The 20,142-nt window shown below is 37.2% G+C and overlaps 1 pseudogene; it reads left to right on the top strand.

The window, feature by feature from the left end:
* Positions 1 to 20,142, top strand: part of LOC143665225 (SREBP regulating gene protein pseudogene) — a 53,340-nt pseudogene that overhangs the window by 32,352 nt on the left and 846 nt on the right.

The raw sequence follows: 20,142 nt of genomic DNA, 5'->3' as shown, positions 1-20,142 counted from the left end.
CCTGCCAGTCTCATGGATGCTGGCAGAAGACTCCAGACTCTTGGGTCAGAGAAGGACTGTTTGTCACAGCACTAGCATTAACCAGAGCACCAGTGTTTTTGTGCCAATTCTCTGAACCCCGCTCCCCACAGGGTGATAGAGAGAGGGCCAGATGACACTGGCAGGGGCAGTGAGTTACATTAGAAGAGGGAAACCCTGAGTTTAGGGAACCCAAATCTTTCATAGTGAATAGGAAACATGCCCGACGCTTTCTCTGGAGGGAGACACTATCTCTTCCTTCCAAAGCTGTTACTGACCTGCTCTTTGTCTTGGAGTGAAACTCTATTTCCTACTGGATGTTTGTGTCTCTAAGGTCCTTCAAAGGGTAGAGAGAATGGAGCAGAACTGAGAGTCCAGAAATAAACACTTACTTTATGGACAACTTATTTTTGACAAAGCTACCAAGACAACTCAATGGGGGAAAGTAAGGTCCTTTCAACCAATGCTGCGAGACAGCTGAATTTCTATATACAAACAGATGAATTTAGACCCTCACACCATATACAAAAATTAACTCAAAATGGATCATAGACCTAAATGGAAGAGTTACATTGTAAAGGAAAATAGGAGAAAATCTTTGTGATCTTGACTTATGTAGAGAGTTCTTAGATGATACTGAAAGCATCCATCAAAGAAAAAATTTGAGACTTCCGGAGAAGATGGTGGCTTAGTAAGATGCGCGGGTCTTAGTTCCTCCTCCAGAACAGCTACTAGGGGAGTAGAAACGATACAGAACAGCTCCCGGAGCCACGACAGAGATCAAGAAGACAGCGTACCCCATTCTGGAATGGCTGACTGGCTGGGAGAACCCGCTCCGGTGAGATTGCCAAGGGGCGCGGGCTTCCCTGGGCCGGGGTGGCAAGTGGCCGGAGTCCCTCCCTCCCTCCTTCCCGGGCCAGCTGGGAGAATTGGACAGGCGGTCCCCTCAAGCAGCAGCAGCTGGCACCCCCCCATGCGCGGCCCCCCGGACCAACTGGGAGAATTGGATCAGAGATCCCCAGGCCGCGGAGAATGGTGACCGGGGTCCCTTCCAAACACGTGGCTTCCTGGTCCGGCTGGGAACGGTGCACTCTCCCGGGCCGCAGCGGCTGGCGCCCTCCCGCCATGCTTGGCACCCCGGGCCGGCTAGGAGATTTGGACAGGCGATCTCCCGGGCTGCGGTGGCCAGCGACCCTCCCCACGTTCAGATTCCCGGGCCGGCTGGCACTCTTCCAAGCCGCTTTGGCTGGCGAACCTCCCCCACGGCGAGAGTTTTCCAAAGTTAAAGGACCCACAGCACCTTTTACTGGTGGGACCCACAGACAAACGAGTGCCACGAGCGCCACCTACTGGGCAGGATAAGAAAAACAGAATCTAGAGATTTCACAGAAAAATCTTGCAACCTGTTGGGTCCAACACCCAGGGAAATCTGACTAAATGCCCAGACGCCAGCAGAAGATAATGGATCACGCTCAGAAAATTGAAAATATGGCCCAGTCAAAGGAACAAACCAATAGTTCAAATGAGATACAGGAGCTGAGACAACTAATGCTGAATATACGAACAGAAATGGAAAACCTATTCAAAAACGAAATCAATAAATTGAGGGAGGACATGAAAAAGACATGGGCTGAACAAAAAGAAGAAATAGAAAAACTGAAAAAACAAATCACAGAGCTTATGGAAGTGAAGGATAAAGTAGAAAAGATGGAAAAAAAAATGGATACCTACAATGATAGATTTAAAGAGACAGAAGATAGAATTAGTGATTTGGAGGATGGAACATATGAATTCCAAAAAGAAACAGAAACTATCGGGAAAAGAATGGAAAAATTTGAACAGGGTATCAGGGAACTGAAGGACAATATGAAGAGCACAAATATACGTGTTGTGGGTGTCCCAGAAGGAGAAGAGAAGGGAAAAGGAGGAGAAAAACCAATGGAAGAAATTATCACTGAAAATTTCCCAACTCTTATGAAAGACCTAAAAGTACAGATTCAAGAAGTGCAGTGCACCCTAAAGAGAATAGACCCAAATAGGTGTTCTCCAAGACACTTACTAGTTAGAATGTTAGAGGTCAAAGAGAAAGAGAGGATATTGAAAGCAGCAAGAGAAAAACAATCCATCACATACAAGGGAAACCGAAAAAGACTATGTGTAGATTTCTCAGCAGAAACCATGGAGGCTAGAAGACAGTGGGATGATATATTTAAATTACTAAAAGAGAAAAACTGCCAACCAAGACTTCTATATCCAGCAAAATTGTCCTTCAAAAATGAGGGAGAAATTAAAACATTCTCAGACAAAAAGTCACTGAGAGAATTTGTGATCAAGAGACCAGCTCTGCAAGAAATACTAAAGGGAGCACTAGAGTCAGATACAAAAAGACAGAAGAGAGAGGTATGGAGAAGAGTGTAGAAAGGAGGAAAATCAGATATGATATATATAATACAAAAGGCAAAATGGCAGAGGAAAATATTATCCAAACAGTAATAACTCTAAATGTTAATGGACTGAATTCCCCAATCAAAAGACATAGAATGGCAGAATGGATTAAAAAACAGGATCCTTCTATATGCTGTCTACAGGAAACACATCTTAGACCCAAAGATAAACATAGGTTGAAAGTGAAAGGTTGGGAAAAGATATTTCATGCAAATAACAACCAGAAAAGAGCAGGAGTGGCTATACTAATATCCAACAAATTAGACTTCAAATGTAAAACAGTTAAAAGAGACAAAGAAGGACACTATCTACTAATAAAAGGAACAATTAAACAAGAAGACATAACAATCATAAATACTTATGCACCGAACCAGAATGCCCCTAAATACGTCAGGAATACACTGCAAACACTGAAAAGGGAAATAGACACATATACCATAATAGCTGGAGACTTCAATTCACCACTCTCATCAATGGACAGAACATCTAGACAGAGGATCAATAAAGAAATAGAGAATCTGAATATTACTATAAATGAGCTAGACTTAACAGACATTTATAGGACATTACATCCCACAACAGCAGGATACACCTTTTTCTCAAGTGCTCATGGATCATTCTCAAAGATAGACCATATGCTGGGTCACAAAGCAAGTCTTAACAAATTTAAAAAGATTGAAATCATACACAACACTTTCTCGGATCATAAAGGAATGAAGTTGGAAATCAATAATAGGAGGAGTGCCATAAAATTCACAAATATGTGGAGGATCAACAACACACTCTTAAACAACCAGTGGGTCAAAGAAGAAATTGCAAGAGAAATTAGTAAATACTTCGAGGCGAATGAAAACGAAAACACAACATATCAAAACTTATGGGACGCAGCAAAGGCAGTGCTAAGAGGGAAATTTATTGCCCTAAATGCCTATATCAGAAAAGAAGAAAAGGCAAAAATGCAGGAATTAACTGTCCACTTGGAAGAACTGGAGAAAGAACAGCAAACTAACCCCAAAGCAAGCAAAAGGAAAGAAATAACAAAGATTAGAGCAGAAATAAATGAAATTGAAAACATGAAAACAATAGAGAAAATCAATAAGACCAGAAGTTGGTTCTATGAGAAAATCAATAAGATTGATGGGCCCTTAGCAAGATTGACAAAAAGATGAAGAGAGAGGATGCAAATAAATAAGATCAGAAACAGAAGAGGAGACATAACTACTGACCTCACAGAAATAAAGGAGGTAACAACAGGATACTATGAACAACTTTACGCTAATAAATACAACAATTTAGATGAAATGGATGGGTTCCTGGAAAGACATGAACAACCAACTTTGACTCAAGAAGAAATAGATGACCTCAACAAACCAATCACAAGTAAAGAAATTGAATTAGTCATTCAAAATCTTCCTAAAAAGAAAAGTCCAGGACCAGATGGCTTCACATGTGAATTCTATCAAACATTCCAGAAAGAATTAGTACCAACTCTTCTCAAACTCTTCAAAAAAATCGAAGTGGAGGGAAAACTACCTAATTCATTCTATGAAGCCAACATCACCCTCATACCAAAACCAGGCAAAGATATTACAAAAAAAGAAAACTACAAACCAATTTCTCTAATGAATATAGATGCAAAAATCCTCAATAAAATTCTAGCAAATCGTATCCAACAACACATTAAAAGAATTATACATCATGACCAAGTAGGATTCATCCCAGGTATGCAAGGATGGTTCAACATAAGAAAATCAATTAATGTAATACACCATATCAAGAAATCAAAGCAGAAAAATCACATGATCATCTCAATTGATGCAGAGAAGGCATTTGACAAGATTCAACATCCTTTCCTGTTGAAAACACTTCAAAGGATAGGAATACAAGGGAACTTCCTTAAAATGATAGAGGGAATATATGAAAAACCCACAGCTAATATCATCCTCAATGGGGAAAAATTGAAAACTTTTCCCCTAAGGTCAGGAACAAGACAAGGATGTCCACTATCACCACTATTATTCAACATCGTGTTGGAGGTTCTAGTCAGAGCAATTAGACAAGAAAAAGAAATGCAAGGCATCAAAATTGGAAAGGAAGAAGTAAAACTATCACTGTTTGCAGACGATATGATACTATACGTTGAAAACCCAGAAAAATCCACAACAAAACTACTAGAGCTAATAAATGAGTACAGCAAAGTAGCAGGTTACAAGATCAACATTCAAAAATTTGTAGCATTTCTATACACAAGCAATGAACAAGCTGAGGGGGAAATCAAGAAACGAATCCCATTTACAATTGCAACTAAAAGAATAAAATACCTAGGAATAAATTTAACTAAAGAGACAAAAAACCTATATAAAGAAAACTACAAAAAACTGTTAACAGAAATCACAGAAGACCTAAATAGATGGAAGGGCATACCGTGTTCATGGATTGGAAGACTAAATATAGTTAAGATGTCAATCGTACCTAAATTGATTTACAGATTCAATGCAATACCAATCAAAATCCCAACAACTTATTTTTCAGAATTAGAAAAACCAATAAGCAAATTTATCTGGAAGGGCAGGGTGCCCCGAATTGCTAAAAACATCTTGAGGAAAAAAAACGAAGCTGGAGGTCTCGCGCTGCCTGACTTTAAGGCATATTATGAAGCCACAGTGGTCAAAACAGCATGGTATTGGCATAAAGATAGATATATCGACCAATGGAATTGAATAGAGTGCTCAGATATAGACCCTCTCATCTATGGACATTTGATCTTTGATAAGGCAGTCAAGCCAACTCACCTGGGACAGAACAGTCTCTTCAATAAATGGTGCCTAGAGAACTGGATATCCATATGCAAAAGAATGAAAGAAGACCCATCTCTCACACCCTATACAAAAGTTAACTCAAAATGGATCAAAGATCTAAACATTAGGTCTAAGACTTAAAACAGTTAGAGGAAAATGTAGGGAGATATCTTATGAAACTTACAACTGGAGGCGGTTTTATGGACCTTAAACCTAAAGCAAGAGCACTGAAGAAAGAAAGAAATAAATGGGAGCTCCTCAAAATTAAACACTTTTGTGCATCAAAGAACTTCATCAAGAAAGTAGAAAGACAGCCTACACAATGGGAGACAATATTTGGAAATGACATATCAGATAAAGGTCTAGTATCCAGAATTTATAAAGAGATTGCTCAACTCAACAACAAAAAGACAGCCAACCCAATTACAAAATGGGAAAAAGACTTGAACAGACACCTCTCAGAAGAGGAAATACAAATGGCCAAGAGGCACATGAAGAGATGCTCAATGTCCCTGGCCATTAGAGAAATGCAAATCAAAACCACAATGAGATATCATCTCACACCCACCAGAATGGCCATACTCAACAAAACAGAAAATGACAAGTGCTGGAGAGGATGCGGAGAAAGAGGCACACTTATCCACTGTTGGTGGGAATGTCAAATGGTGCAACCACTGTGGAAGGCAGTTTGGCGGTTCCTCAAAAAGCTGAATATAGAATTGCCATATGACCCAGCAATACCATTGCTAGGTATCTACTCAGAGGACTTAAGGGCAAAGACACAAATGGACATTTGTACACCAATGTTTATAGCAGCATTATTTACAATTGCAAAGAGATGGAAACAGCCAAAATGTCCATCAACAGACGAGTGGCTAAACAAACTCTGGTATATACATACGATGGAATATTATGCAGCTTTAAGACAGAATAAACTTATGAAGTATGTAATAACATGGATGGACCTAGAGAACATTATGCTGAGTGAGTCTAGCCAAAAACTAAAGGACAAATACTGTATGGTCCCACTGATGTGAACTGACATTCGAGAATAAACTTGGAATATATCATTGGTAACAGAGTCCAGCAGGAGTTAGAAACAGGGTAAGATAATGGGTAACTGGAGCTGAAGGGATACAGACTGTGCAACAGGACTAGATACAAAAACTCAAAAATGGACAGCACAATAATACCTAATTGTAAAGTAATCATGTTAAAACACTGAATGAAGCTGCATCTGAGCTATAGGTTTTTTTTTTGTCTGTCTGTTCGTTTGTCTTTTTTTTTCTTTTTCCTTTTCTTTTTTTTACTATTATTATTATTTTTATTTTTTTCTCTATATTAATATTCTATATCTTTTTCTGTTGTTTTGCTAGTTCTTTTCCTAAATCGATGCAAATGTACTAAGAAATGATGATCATGCATCTATGTGATGATGTTAAGAATTACTGATTGCATATGTAGAATGGAATGATTTCTAAATGTTGGGTTAATTTCTTTTTTTTCTTTAATTAATAAAAAAATGATGCAAATGATAAAACTGCAATTTGAAAATGTCATGACATTTTAAATTTTATAGGAGTAGTTTAGGGATAGATTAATAAAATGTTGATTCATCTTCTTTCAGAAATCTATAATGCACAAGTCCCATGGAATTTGAACTCTATACTACTCTTCCAATTATTGTTAAACAATAAAAGAATTAGGAAAAATAAAGAATTTGCTTTTAACATGGTTAAGAACATGGAAAGTTTAAGTCTGACTTTCTGTGTCTGTAAAATGAAGGTAACACTGTCTCCAATGTCATGATTGCTATGAGTACTGAGATAGTATATGTACTATGTACTAACATGTGTTAGCTAATATTATATTTAATTTCTTAAACTTGTTTACTGCCTCTTATTTTTTATAGGGAGTTTTGTCATACAAGCTATTCAAATGAAAAAATAACAAAAATAATTAAAACAAAAAGAAAATTCAAACTGAAAAAAAAAAAAGAAAAAATTTGAACACCGGACTTCATCAAATTTTAAAATGTATTCCCTCCAAAAGAAACCATTAAGAAAAATTTTAAAAAAGCCACAAGTAGGGAGAAAACATTTTCAATTCATATACCTGATATGTATTTATATCCAGAAAATATATAGTAATCTTAAAACTCAATAATAAGAAAACAACTGATTAAAAAAGGGACAAATTTCTGAATAAAGATTTCACCAAAGACAATATACAAGTGGCTAATAAGCACATGAAAAAACGCTCAGCACATAATGATGCTGAGCATCATTAGTTATTATGTAAATGCAAATTAAAACCAAAATGAGATACCACTTCACACACACAAGAATGGCTATAATAAAAAAGACAGACAATAACAAAGGTTGATGAAGATGTAGAAAAAAAGAAAACTTCACACCTTCCTGAGATGAACGTAAGATGAGGTAGTCACTTTGGAAAACAGTATGACAGTTTCTTTAAAAGTCAAATATACATTTACCATATGATCCAGCAATTCCGCTCTTAGGGATTTGTACAAGTGAAAGGAAAACCCATCTCCACACAAAGATTTGTCCAAAAGTTGAAAGGACCTAAATGTCTATCAAATGATGGATAGATAAACAAAATACATATTGTATAGATACAATGGAAGACTTACTCAGAAGTGACCAGGATCGAACTATTGATAAATGTTAAAACATGAATGACCTAAACACAATTTTGCTAAGTGAAAGAAGCTACTCACAAAAGACCATATATTACATGATTCCTTTTAAAGAAGTGTCCAGAAGAGGAAAATTTGTTGAGAAGCAAGTCGAGTGCAGTGGCCTGGGGCCTGGGTGGGACCAGGATTGAGTGCAAACGGGTACAGGGTTCTCTTTGGGTTGAGGGAAATACTCTAAACTGGAGTGGGGTGATGGCTGTGCCGCCCTGTACATTTACTAGACGTCATTGACACGCACACCTAAACCAGGTGAATTTCATGGCATGTAAATTAGACTTCTAAGGCAGGTGGAGCCCTGCTGCTGCCTAGGGGATGAATGTGCTGTCCCAGAAGAAGTGTTGGGGCACCAGGCAAGTGGTGGCGGCGGAGGGTCTGTTTTCAGTTGAATTCAAAGCACAAAAAAGTTTCATTCCCCATCTGACCCCCTGTCCCCAAATCCTGCAGTCAGGGGGGATAAGAATAGAGTTGTCAGAGAGGTAGGTCCCCTGATCCTGCAGCAGCCCGTGGAGACACGCTGGGCACGACGGAGACACGCTGGGCAAGGTGGAAACACTCTGCAGACATGGAGACATCCTTTAACTACCAGATCCCATGAAATAGAAGTTCTGAGGGACACCCAAGGAGCAATCCTGATTGAACCGAAGTCTGTCCAGACACAGCGGCTTCTCCTCTGGGCGGAACTGAAGTCTACGGTGGTTTGTGTGTGGAAACGTGGCGGGCAGTGTGGGCTTCGATGGCAAACGTGCTTCCACGCTATCTGATTCTGATTTGACAGGAGCTAGTTTACAACTCCCTGAGTCCTACATAGGTAACAGTGCAAGAAATTCTTGGCTATAGACATAAAAATGCCGTCTGTCCAGTAGAAGATCAATCAGCTTCTCTCTCCACTTTGCCTCCACGATTACATTAATTTCAATATTCCTGCTATATAAATGTGTCTGCTCTTGACTTCTTCTGTGAACCTGATTGCCTAACTCTGAATAAAAGACAATCTTTAATATGTTCTTTTTTTTTTCTGAAAAAAGTCACCATGCATTTTAAAGGAAAATATCTTTAACATGTTTTACAATTAATAAATCTTCCTGGGGCCTGCCCAGGTCAAAAAAACAAAAAACAAAAAACAACAAACAAACAAAATTATCAATAAATCTTTTGTCATCTTCATAAAATCTCAGTGTAATGAGCCTTTCTAGGTATCTCGGTAAAAATCCTGTGTAGATACAGCTTAGGTTCTGATCTCCTCAATGGATAAGTTCCTCTGCCCTTTCAGAATTCTGCCTTAACACAGCGCATTTCTGCCTCGCTGTCCTTTCTGTAACAACCAAGGTAGCAGATGCCAGCCACAGAACTCCGTGGGAATCAGCAGAGATCCAGAAGAGAATGTTCCCCTTTCCAAGCCCCTCTGTCATGCACGCACATATCCTCATGCTTTACTGCATATGAAATGAATCACACGCGGAACTGAACTTTACATCCCACCAGCATCCAGTCATGCCCTTAGCCCCGCAACCAGACTTCCTCTGCTCTATCCTTTATTTTTTTGTACTGTAACTAGCCTTTCTAAATGTATGTTTTCGAGCCATCTCTCTGTTGGTACTGATAGTTCAAACTCATTCAAATGAATATTGATTTTTATCTAGAGAAAAAGATCAGTATTTTAAACTGAAAATGTACTTGTTGCTATTGGTTCAGTTCAGATACATCCTTTCAGGGAAAATATCTATTTCTACAGATGAGGATATGAGAAGTTTGGGGAAGTCAGCCATTTCCTCTCTAATGAGGATATAAGATTTTATCTTGATATGAGCTGCACTGCCTGGTGAGAAGATAAGGGCTGGGAGATGGGACGCTCATGACCATCTCTGCCCCTGCTTTGTTCTCCTTGTGCAGACTTGCCTTTGTGAAGCTTGACAGTTAGGGTTCAGCAGTTAAATGAGTTCCTAAAAGGAAAAGGTGATTGTAATTTGTAACAAAATATATATTATTTGATGTATTTTCAGTGGAGAACTAGAAGAAGGAACCCCTTTCAAATAATTAGATTTTTTACATTAGAAAAAATGTAATATATATATACACACACACATGGCAAAAATACTTGAACAATATAAAAGGATTGTTCTACCTCAGCTCTCCAGTTCTACATTCTCTCTCTCTAGAGGAGACCACTGGTAACAGTTACTGATCGCTTCTAAAAGTAATTTGTATGTATAAAACTACAAACACATACATGTATTCATCTCCTTTTCCCCTAAAACACAAGTGAAAGCATACGGCATGCATCCTTTTCTGAACCATGTCATTTTATAAAAATCTGAAAGTGTATCAAGTAGACTTTTGGGACAGAGTAGGACTTTCATAGAATTTAGAAAATAACTTGGGAAAATTTACAGTTCTGGCAACATGATAAATAGATATGACAGCTGAAGTTTCTGGAAAAAAAAGTTAAATGTATTGCTGAGTGAGTAAGTGAGGGACACCCTTAGAGTCAGAAATGAAACAAGGGTAGGACTCACAGAAATGGGCAATGGTAGAGGTGACTGCCCTGAAGGTATCTTCTGGCCTCCTAGGCCACTGTCTAACAGCTGTGTCAGTTATAGGACACAAAATCGAGGACCCTCAGTTCTGAGACCACTTAAAATGCAGGGAACAGGGAGGCTACACACTTAGTGAAAGGGTGAACTAGGAAAATATCTATCCCGTAAAAGATCAGTGAAAAACCTCATCAGTCTAGCCTTAGTCATGAGTAAAGAGGGAAAGTCTCTCATGAAAGTGTTTCACAATGAGTCTTAGAGAATTACAGCCAAAAATGATAGTTCTACCAACTTAAATGCAAAAGTCTTCACCCTTTCTGCTTTCACCTCATCCAGCTCTTCTGAAGCAGTAACACAACTGCCCCTGAGTACACACCCTGAAGGAGGTTTGTCTCGCAGGTCAATGTAATGCTGCTTCAAATGTTTCTCAGATGCTGTTCTAGTTTGCTAGCTGCCAGAATGCAGTATACCAGAAATGGAGTGGCTTTTAAAGGAGGGATTTATTAGGTTGCTAGTTTACAGTTCTAGGCTGTGAAAATGTCCAAATTAAAGTAAGTCTATAAATATGTCCAATCCTAGCATCCAAGAAAAGATACTTTGGTTCAAGAAGGCCGATGATATTCAGGGTTTCTCTCTCAACTGGAAAGGCACATGCGAACATGGCGACGTCTGCTAGCTCTCTCTCCAGGCTCCTTGTTTCATGAAGCTCCTCCAGGGACATTTTCCTTCTTCATCTCCAAAGGTCTCTAGCTGTGTGGGTTCTCGTGGTTCTTGTGGCTCTGTTGCTGTCTCCAAAATGTTTCCTCTTTCAAAAGATTCCAGTAAACTAATCAAGACCCACCTGGATGGGTGGAGTCCCATCTCCCTCTAATCACAGTTTAATGCCCACAATCGGGCACATTGCAGCGCCATGGAGATAATCTAATCAAGTTTCCCCCATGCAGCGCTGAATGGGAATTAAAAGAAAATTGCTGCCACCTCAAGATGGGTCGGGATTAAAGCAGGCTTTTCTAGGGCACATAATGCTTTCAAACAGCAGATGCTTTAAAGAACTTCACTGCAGCAAAAAATCCCTTCTGCTCAAAACTCATGAAGATCTCTTACAAAGTTCTGTTAGTTGCCATCCAACTTGATGTAAATAATGCTTAATAAGGGGAAAAAACCCTGAATATTAATAAACTAAACATGAAGACATGAATTAGAAAAACAGTAACAAAATAAACTCAAAAAAGAGGAGGGGAGAAAAATAAGCCCAAAGCAGAAATTAATGAATACCAACAAAGATAAAATAGAAATAAAAAAGCCCAAATATTAGTTCTTTGAAAAGACTAATAACATTGACAATTTTTTGGCAAGACTAATAAAGAGAAAAAGGGAGCAGCTACAAAAAACTGTATTATAAATGAAAAGGTGGATATAACTAAGATGCAGTGGAAATTTAAAAGATAATAATAAATATGAATTATACAACTTACGTTAAAAAAAAAAAACTGAGACTTCCAGTTGACCAAGAAAGTGCTATAATGTGCTCTAGGGTGCCATTCCTTCATAGATGTTTTTAACAATTAGAAATAACTGGCAGACCCTTATTCCTAAGAACTCAGGAAAAGAGTTGAAGTAAGTGCCGAAACAAGAAAACACAGTTTTAAAAACAGCAAGAGACACTCATGGTCCCTTTAATGGCTCCTCCCCCACTCCTTCCCTGGCCTGGTGTGGAGCCAGCCTGAGGTCCCACTGTGAGTCCCTGGCCCTGTTCTGGAGGGAGCAGAGTAACGCCCACAGACACACTGAAGTTCCTGTATGTCAGGGTTATCCTACCAGGGGGCAGCCTGAAAGACTGAACCAGGAAGGAAACTTGTCTCTAGCTTGCCCCCCCAGGTCCTACCCTGAGGCTGAAGCAGTTTGCAGACAGCTAAAACAGTGTAAGAAACAATTAAGTCACAGCAGTCTGGAGCAAAAGATTATCTGCTTTAAGTCATACAATAGAGCACCCCTGAGCGGGAAGTGTATTCCACAGGAAGAAGGGGGCATTTGGATTCCTGTAAACAGAGGCATTCCTAAGGCCATAAATAAGCCCATGAGAAGGAACAGCCTAAAGAGAGACATAGAAGACCCTGCACTTCACATTCTCTTTGGACTCATCCTTTTCATAAGGAGCTAAACTATGAAGGAGGCACCAGCCAACACAGAGCCAATTTGCAAAGACTGTGAAATGTCACGATGGTTTGTTTGTTTTTGTTAGCTTCCGGCACTCAAGGAAATCTCTGTCATATCACTACCTGGATACAAACTTAAGGAACTGATTGCTCTTGTACTAGATCTGAAGGTTAAGACTTCAAAATATTAAAATGTACAATGTGCAATAAAAGATTACAAGACAAAGAAACAGGGAATTGTGGCCCATCCAAAGGAAAAGTTAAAGAAAACAGAAACCATCAACTAAGAAGACAAGATTTTGGACATACTGGAAAGACACTAAAAAAGAAAAGGAACCAAACAGAATTACTGGAGCTGAAGACAACAATAACTGAAATGGAGACTCCCCTAGAGGATTTCAATAGCAGATCGGAGCTAGCAGAAGAAAGAATCAGTAACTTGAACAAAACAATTGAAATGATTCAAACTGAAGAAGAGAAAGAAAAAAAAATGAAAAAAGAGAATAGAACCTAAGAAACCTGTAGGACACCACTGGAAGACACAATGCAGGCATTATGGGAATCCCAAAATGGGACGAAAGGGGCAGAAGGAATATTCAAAGAAATAGGGGAAGTCAACGTCTCAGATTTAGTGACAAACATGAATATGCACATTCAAGAATACCATGAACCTCAAAATGAGGTAAACTCAGAGAACTGTGCCCAGAAACATAGCAGTCAAACTGTCAAAGAAAAGGACTGAATTTCAAAATTGCAAGAGAAAAGCAATGTGCCCCACTAAGTCTGAATCAGAGTAGGTGCCTATTTTTTTATGAGAAACTATGGAGGTAAGGAAGCAGTGGAATAAAATATTTAATGTGCTGAATGAAGAGAACTACCAACGAAGAATTTTATATCTGGTGAAAATGTCTTTCAAAAATGAAGGAAAGATTAAGACATTCCCAGATAAAGAAAAACCGAAGGAGTTCATGATCACTAGATTTGCCCTATGAGCAATGCTAAAGGGAGTTCTTTAGACTGAAAGGAAAGGACACTAGAGAGCGAATCAAAGCAGCATGAAGAAATAAAGGCCTGCAATAACGGTAATTATAAATGCCAGTACTATTGTGTTTTTTAGTATGCAACTTGACTTTTAGTTCTTACAGGTTCTAAAATGCAAATGTATAAAAAGTAATGAAAAAAATCTATGGTTTTGCACATAGAATAAGATTGAATTTGTCACAAGTGACTAAAAGGTGGAGAGGAGTGTAGAGCAGTATAGGAAAAGCTTTTGTGTATGCTATTGAACTTAAGTAAGTATCAAATCAGAAGAGATTATAATTTAGATCTAAGATATTAAATTTAAGGCCCAGGGTAACCACAAAGAAAATATATGAAGAATATATGCAGAAAGAAATGAGAAGAGGCTCAAAATAGTACACTGTGAAAAATTAAAATAAATATGAAAGTATGCATTAATGGAAGAAGTGAAGGACAAAAAACATATAAAACTTACAGAACCAACTAGCAAAATGGCAGAAGAAAGTCCTGCATTGTCAATACTTACCTTAAATATAAACAGATTAAACTCTCTAGTCAAAAAGCAAAGATTAACTAATGGATGTAAAACCATGACCCAACTTCATGTTGTATACAAGAGACTCACCTTAAATTCAAAGAACCAAATAGGTTGAAAGTGAAAGGTTGAGAAAAATTATTCTGGGCAAACAGTAACCAGAAGACATCTGAGGTAGCTATACTAATATAAAATAAAATAGACTTTAAATAAAAAATCCTTATGAGGGAAAAAGAATGTCAGTATACACTGATAAAGAAATAAATTCAACGAGAAGACATAACAATTATGAATATATATGCACCAAAGGCCAAGACCTAAAATATATGAAGCAAGTATTGACAGATTTTAAGGGAGAAATAGATGGTTCTAATTAATAGTAGGACATTTTAAAAAATATTTTTATTGTACACAACAAACAAACATACAAACATTCTTGGCATACAAACATTATATACATGATGTACAATCAATGGCTCACAGTATCATCACATAGTTGGGTATTCATCACCATGATCATTTTTTTGAACACTTGCATCCTTCCAGCAAAAGAAATAAAAAAGAAAAAACTCATACATGCCATACCTCCTTATGCCTCCCTCTAGCTGACCACTAATATTTCAATCTACTCAATTTATTTTAACCTTTGTTCCCCCATTATTTGTTTTTTTATCCATAATAGTAAGAAATTTTAATGTACCACTTTCAATAGTGGACACCTAGAAAATAGATCAATAAGGAAATAGAAGACTTGAATGATACTATAAATGAATAGACCTAACAAACTAATACAGAACACCTAACAGCAGCAAAATACACATTCTTCTCTAGTGCACATGGATCATTCTCCATGATAGATCATATGTTATCACAAAACAAGTCTCAATAAATTAAAAAATACTGAAGTCATACAATGTATCTTCTCTAAACACAATGAAATGAATCTAGAAATCAATAACAGAAGGAGTCCTGGGACATCTACAAATATATGGTACTTAAAGAACCAAAGAAGTGACAAGGGAAATGAGGATATAACTTGAGGCAAATGAAAACACTACATATCAAGACTTATGGGATGTAATAAAGGCAGAACCGAGAGAAAAATTTATAGTGCTAAATGCTCATATGAAAAAGAAGATCTAAAATCAGAGAACCAACCATAAAGCCAGAGAATCTTGAAAAAGAAGGAACTAAACCCAAAGTGAGCAGAAGGAAAAAAATAACAAAGATAAATAGAGATAAATTAAAGAGACAATTAAAAAAATAATAGGAAGAGGGCAGTGCAACGATGACTCAGTGGCAAGATTCTCGCCTGCCGAGCTGGAGACCTGGGTTCGATCCCCGGAGCCTGCTCATGCAAACAAACAAAAACCAATAGGAAGAATCATCAAACGAAATTAGTTCTTGAAAATATCAATCAAATTGGAAAACTTAGCTGGACTGACAAAAATAATAGAGAGGACACAAATAATTAAAATCAGAAATGAAAGGGAACATTACTTTTGACTCCACAAAAATAAAAAGGATAATAAGAGGATACTCTGAATAATTGCATGCCAACAAATTAGTTAACCTAGATGACATGGGCAAATTCTAAGAGATGCCAAACTACCTATAAGAAGAAATAGAAAATCTTAGCAAATCATTAATTAGAGATTGAATCAGTAGTTAAAAATGTCTCAACAAAGAAAAACGCAGGACCAGATACTTCACAGATGAATTTTACCAAACATTTCAAGAAGAATTAACACCAAATCCTGCTCAAACTCTTCTGAGTCCAACCTCACCCTTAAACCAAAGTTAGATAAAGGTACCACAAGAAAAGAAAATTAAAGACCTTTATCCTTTATGAATGTAGATGCAAAAATCCTCAACAAAATATTAGCAAATGAAATCCAGCAGGATATTAAAAGAATTATACACTACGATCAAGACAGATTTATCCCAGTAGGCAAGTGTGCCAGTTTGATACTGTTGTGTACCGAGAAAAGACATGTTCTTTAACCCTGTTTCAATATTGCTGGATGGGATCTTTTTTATTTAGTTGTTTCCATGAAGATGTGACCCACCCATTTATGGGTGGTAACTTTTGATTAAATTGTCTTCTTGGAGGTGTGTCTCCACCCATTCCAGGTGGGGTTGCTTACTGGAGTCCTTTAAGGGAGAACCATTTTGGAAAAGGCTTCAGAGCTCACACTGTCAGAGACCTTCCGAGATGCAGAAAGAAAATGTCCCTGGGGAAACTGTTTGAAGAAGCCAGGAGAGAGTTAGCAGTTCTTGCGATGTGCCTTCCCAGCAGAGAGAGAAACCCTGAATATCATCGGTCCTTACTTGAGTCAAGGATTCTTTCCCTGGATGCCTTAGTTTGGGCATTTTTCAGCCCTTAGAACTGAAAATTGTGATATAATAAATTCCCTTTATAAAAGCCATCCCATTTCTGGTATAATTGATTCTAGTAGCCTTCAACAAATCAATACAGAAAACGTGGTTCAACATAAGAAAATCAATTAATGTAACATTGTAATTGTTAATGTAGAATGAAGGAAAAGAACACATGATATCAATTGACAAAAAAGGGCATTTGACAAAATCCTTTATTCCTTCTTTATAAAAACATTAGACAATTGGCAATACAAGGAAACTTCCTCAACATGATAAAGGCTATATTTTAAAAAAATGGCAGCTGATATCATATTTAATGGTGAAAAAATAACTGAAAGCTTTCCCTCTAAGATCAGGAAAAAGACAATATCTACTGTCTCCACTGTTATAAAAAACTATACTAGAAATTCTAGCCAGAGCAATTGGTCATGAAAAAGAAATGAAAGGAATCCAAATCAGAAAAGAAGTAGCAAAATTTGCCCTATTTGCAGATGACATGATTCTATATGCAGAAAATCTTGAAAAATCCACAACAAAGCTCCTAGAGCTAATAAATGAAATTTAGCAAAGTGGCAAGGTACAAGAGCAACACCCCCAAATCTGTAATATTTCTAGCAGGCTTTGTATTTGTGTATATTTCTATACACAATCAATGAACAATCAGAAAAAGGTATAAAAAATTCCATTTACAAAAGCAACTAAAAGAATCAAATATCTATGAATATATTTAATGAAGACTGTAAAGGATTTACATGTGGAAAACTAAAAACATTGCTAAAAAAAAATCAAAGAAGACCTAAAAAAAAAATGGAAGGAGATTCCATGCTCATGGATTAGAAAACTAAATATTGTTAAAATGTCAATTCTACTCAAAGCGATTTGCAGATTCAATGCAATCCCAACCAATATTTAAACAACCTTCTTTTCAGAAATGAAAAAGTCAATCATCAAATTTATAAGGAAGGGTAAGGGGACAAGAATAGCCAAAATCATCCTAAAGAAGAATAATAAAGTTGGGGGATTCACACTTTCCTATTTTAAAATTTATTAAAAGCCACAGTATTCAAAACAGCATGATACAGACACAAGGATAGAAATATAGAGCAATGAAATTTAATTGAGAATCAGAAACAGATTCTCATATCTGATTTTTGACAAGGGTGCCAAGTCCACTCAATGTGGAAAGAATGTTCTTTTCAACAAATGTCACTGGGAAAAATTGTTTAGCCACGTGCCAAAGAATGAATGTAGACCCCTACTTCATACCATATACATAAATTAACTGAAATTAGATCAAAGCCCTAAAAATAAAAACCAGTGGTATAAAAACTCCTAGAAGAAAACAGGGAAGCATTGAATTGTAGGATTCCTTTATATATTCTGGATATTAAACCATTATAGATGTATGTTTTCAAAATATTTTATTCTATACTTTGTGTCTTGTCTTGTTACTCTCATAATGAAGTCCTTTGATGATAAAGTTTTTTTAAATAGACAAAGGATTTTAATAGATATTTTCCAAAAATATATATACAAATAGCCAATAAATACATGAAAAGATGCTCATCATCACTAACTGTTCTAGTTTGCTAGTTGCTGGGATGTGCTATACCAGAAACGGAATGCTTTTAAAAACAGGAATTTAATAAGTTGCAGTTTACAGTTCTAATGCTGTGAAAATGTCCCAATTAAAGCAAGTCCATTAGAATGTCCAAATTAAGGCACCCACAGAAGTTACCATCATTCAAGAAAGGCCAATGGGAAAGGGTTTCTCTCTCAGCTGGAAAGGCACATGGCAAACATGGTGAACATGGTGACGTCTGCTAGCTTTCTCTCCAGGCTTCTTGTTTCATGAAGCTCCCCCAGGGGGCATTTTCCTTCTTCATCTCCAAAGGTCTCTGGTTACATGGGCTCTCGTGACTTCATGGCTCTCTCGTGGCCCTGTGACTCTCTCCAAAATGTTTCCTCTTTTAAAGGATCCCAGTAAACTAATCAAGACCCACCTGGAATGGATGGAGTCACATCTTCCTCTAATCAAAGGTTAATACCCACAATTAAGTGTGTCACATCTCTGTGGAGATAATTGAATCAAGTTTTATAATAGAGATTAAAAGAAATGGTTGTTTCCACAAGATGGATCAGGATTAAAACATGGCTTTTTACATAATCCTTTCAAATGGCACACTAGCTAATAGGGAAATGCAAATTAAAACCACAATGATATGCTACTTCACACTCACAAGGATGACTACTATTTTTTTAAATGGAAAATAAGTTTTGGTGAGGATGTGGAGAAAGTGGAACTCTAGTGCATTGTCAGTGTGAATGTAAAATGGTGCAACCACCGTGGAAAGTGATATGGCAGATCATCCAAAAGTTAAATATAGAATTACCTTTTGACACAGCATCCTAAGTATATGCTCAAGGAGAATATGAAAAAAAGGTCACAGAGACTTGTACCCCAATATTTATAGCAGTATTATTCACAATAGCCCAAAGTGGAAACAACCTAAGTGTCCATCAGCAATTAAATGGATTAGCAAAATGTGGTGCATATGCACAGTGGAATATTATTAAGGCAAATGAAAAATTGAAGTTATAAGACATGCTGCAACATGGAAGAACTCTGAAAACATTATGTTCAGTGAAATAAGCAAGACACACAAGGACAAAAACTGTATAATTTCATTTAGATGACTATAAATACTAAATTTGCAAAGCTAGAAAGCAAATTAGACGTTACTAGGAGAGTGGGAAAAGAGGTAGAGGGAGTGTTTGTAAAAATTTTTAAATAAATAACAAGCCTGTCAGGACACCTAGGGCAATATATAAGATTCCACAAGGGTTCCATGCCCTAGAGTAACTTTCCAGAAACCTACAAACTCCAGATAGGGTCCCTGGACCGGATAAGTCCTGATATTCTGGCCAAGCCTCTCCAGAATCAGCTTGTTCCATCTCCCTACCCCATATTATTCACAACTCCTCCCAACATGGAAAATTAGAATGGCCATAGCCCAAACATCCCTAAAGAGTGGGATAGTAAGATCAAAGGTGATGGTGGAGTTATACAGACAAGGTAAGGTTTAACAAATGAATATGACTGCTGAATCATTAAATTGATATCTCTTTTAGTTTCCAGTACCTTAGAGCACCTAGAAGTAAAAACCTAAAATTGTGGAATATGTCAAACTCTGAAATATGTTCTACAACTATTTGTGGTGCTGTGCTTTGAAATTTATTGTTTGTTTGTTTTTTTGTATATATGTTATTTTTTCACAAAAAAGAAAGAAATGATGTTGAATGTGGTGATAAAAAATATTTAAGCCCTCTAGCCTTCTGTGTTCTGGAACAGCTAGAAGGAAAAATCTGAGAAGATGGTATGGTAGCCCATGGCAAACTCTGAGATCTGTCCTGTAACTACTTGTTGAAGAGTGCATTGGAAACTATTGCTTTTTTATTTCTTTGCTTTGTGTATGTATTATACTATACAATAAAAAAATTAAAAAAAAAAAAAGCATGCCACAGCCATGTGTTA

The sequence above is a fragment of the Tamandua tetradactyla genome, chromosome 21 (assembly GCF_023851605.1).
Source record: "Tamandua tetradactyla isolate mTamTet1 chromosome 21, mTamTet1.pri, whole genome shotgun sequence".
NCBI classification, from domain to species: domain Eukaryota; kingdom Metazoa; phylum Chordata; class Mammalia; order Pilosa; family Myrmecophagidae; genus Tamandua; species Tamandua tetradactyla.
Note: the sequence above shows the minus strand (reverse complement) of the source record. Positions and strands in the feature narration are given on the sequence as shown.